Below are 2,791 nucleotides of genomic sequence, written 5' to 3'. Positions count from 1 at the left end.
TTTAAAAGAAATCAAACAAAGAAACTGTTTCAGTGGCATTCTTTTCCATTTCAGATGAAATTCTGTTCATTTTGAATTGCTTCACCAGAGAGGATCTATTCATCTTTCTTAATTTCACGTTTTCCATGATCTCAGGTTTTTTTTAAATCGGATTATCACTTTGTTTCAAGGAAACTAAAATTTTACAATGCTACAACTTGAATCACTTCAGACAGACCCCCACCTGTCACTGTTAGGTCATTCTTGGAAGTGAACATTAAGAACTTTAGAGAAATGCAGTTACAAAATCACAATTTAACCTTCTTGAAGGAAAATAATATGCTATATTCCAACCAAGAAATTCATAGAAAAAAGGTATTCAATCCAGCAAGAGATCACAGGACACTACTGGAAGCATTTACCTGTGGTAAAATGGAGAAGCTAGGGATTAAAAGCACAAAATTGAAATTGTTGTTTTACACCATTTAACTGAAGATGTGGAAATGAATAAAGTCAAATAGCTGACATGTAGTAATAAAAGAAAGAATACTTAGTGTTGAGATCACAGAGTTGTGATTGTACAGTGTGTCTGGGTTTTACAAAAATAGACATGAGATACATTAGAAAATCTATTGCTGAAACATAGTCACAGATACATCCTCTGGGCTGGGCAGGCAGCTCGGGGGCCTGAGTGCCTGCCTGGCAAGTGCAAGGACCCGGGTGTGACCCCTGGCAACACATGCCCTACTGGCCCAGGACCCGTGCACACTGAGCTGGCCACCAAATCTGTGTGTGGTAGCATATGCCTATAATCCCAGCACTGAGACAAGAGGATCACTTGGAGTCCAAGCCATGTACTGAGACCCTGTACCAAAAAAAAAAAAAAACAAAGATACAGTCTCGCCCCTCACTCACTACCTCAGGTATGAGGTATCTACCAATATAAGATATCACCTCTGGACTTTAGTCCAAAGGTTGAACGTACTCTTTCCTAAAAATTCCTGCTCTTTTTCTAAATGGACATTCTAAAAGTAATTACATTTCTTTCTTTTTTAGATGTATTTAGTATAGGGGCTACAGGGTCTCACTGGACAGATCAGACTCATAGTGATTCTCCTGTTTTCAGCCTCCCAAGTGCTGGGATTACAGGTGTGCGCCACCTCGCCCAGTCTCAATCACCATCTCAGCATGCCTCTGGGGGCTGAGCTGGCGCAGCATGCCTGCGGATCAAACCCCAGTCCCTGTGTCTGCCTAAGCAGATGCTTTAGTTCATGGAGCTATCTGGCCAACCCTAAAAGTAATTACATTTCTGTCAAGAATCTCTAAATCAAACTGGGAGTTTAACAATAGATCTCTACATCTTTCATTTTGATAGACATCTTTCCTCAATTTGAATCTATTTTGAATCATATGCTCTTTTATTTTGACTTTCTTTTCTACCTCATCACTATTTCACTGGGATGTTTTTTAAATCCTTTATGGAATCACACAGGCCAAATTCACAATGACATAGTCTGGCATCACTGTCCTCTCAGGTCTTCCTCTTAGCAATGGCTTGGACATTTGCAGCTTACTTAGGTTTAGTCAAACTATGTACCCAAAAATAAATCATTGAGCTCTTAATTGTCACTGCCGTAAATGTATGAAAATTGTTGCCATGTATCTCTAATTTCTAATAAATTACATGGATTTGGTTTAGGCTTTGGAAATTCTCTGTTTTCTTCCAGTAACTGGATAATGTCTTCCTGGAGGGCTGAGCACTTCATTGCCCATGTAGCCTTTTATATCTCCTGATTTTTTTTCTCCCCATTCAATCAACTTTCTCAGGGCCTTGAACAAAATCAGCCACCTTCATAAAACACTCGATAACAATGCAAATGAAAACAATTTCGTTCTCCAGTGTTCTTTCCAGGTCTCACAGAAGTTGCTATCATAATCTCATAATTCTTACTTTATTCAGGGTTTGTTCTTCCATAAACAAGTGAGACCCCCAAGCTGCCCAAAACAAGGAAGGCATTGAATTTTTGTACTGTTTCCTTTTGAAGGCCACAAAAGTCAAATGAACTGAATGCAGGCAGGTGAAATCTGTGTCCCCGCTAGCGACAGCAGGTTTGGGCAGAGAGGCTGAAACTGGACCCGTCTGCACTCCAGATTCCTCCAACTGTGTCCCCAGAAAGGAAGTTTTGGAGATTTCCCATGGGCAATTTTTGTTGTTTTGTTTTGACACGCATTTCACCAAACTCCACTGGGACATCCTTATTTTTCTTCTCCTAAAAATGACCACCTGCCTCCTCAGTCCACGTGGAAGACATTGTAGCAGTCAAGCAGTAAAAGGAGAAGGACCCCACTCGCTCCTAGAGTCCTACACATGCGTGTACTAGCTCCCTGACTACCTAGTCACCTATATGCACCACTGTAGTGTTGGACATTTCCCATCTATGATCACTGTGCAATTTGGTTTTCAAAGTTAATTCAAAAGGCACCTTTACCAGAGTGGGCAGCAGTCTCCCCACTCACACACGTCTCTACTCTCACAAGGTCTATCTGTATGACTATTATTATTATGAATTATCAAACATGATTTTTGTGTCTTTGTTCTTCGACTCTCATCTTCCTTCCTGGGGCTCCAGAACAAATTCTGCAGGGGAGAAGTCAGCAGCAGTTCATCGGAACAGTTCCGAAGTTCTATTTTAATCACTGCGCAGTCCTCACTGATTGTGTGGCCGTGGGAGCAGCCGGCTTCCAAGCGCTCACCTCCTAAGACAAGTTGCTCCCTCAGTGATAGGTTGTCCAGATGAACCAGCGCCAAGTC

This window comes from Octodon degus, unplaced genomic scaffold, assembly GCF_000260255.1.
Source record: "Octodon degus isolate 3935 unplaced genomic scaffold, OctDeg1.0 scaffold00135, whole genome shotgun sequence".
Classification (NCBI taxonomy): Eukaryota; Metazoa; Chordata; class Mammalia; order Rodentia; family Octodontidae; genus Octodon; species Octodon degus.
The sequence above is the reverse complement of the archived record's forward strand: the minus strand, read 5'-3'. Positions refer to the sequence as shown.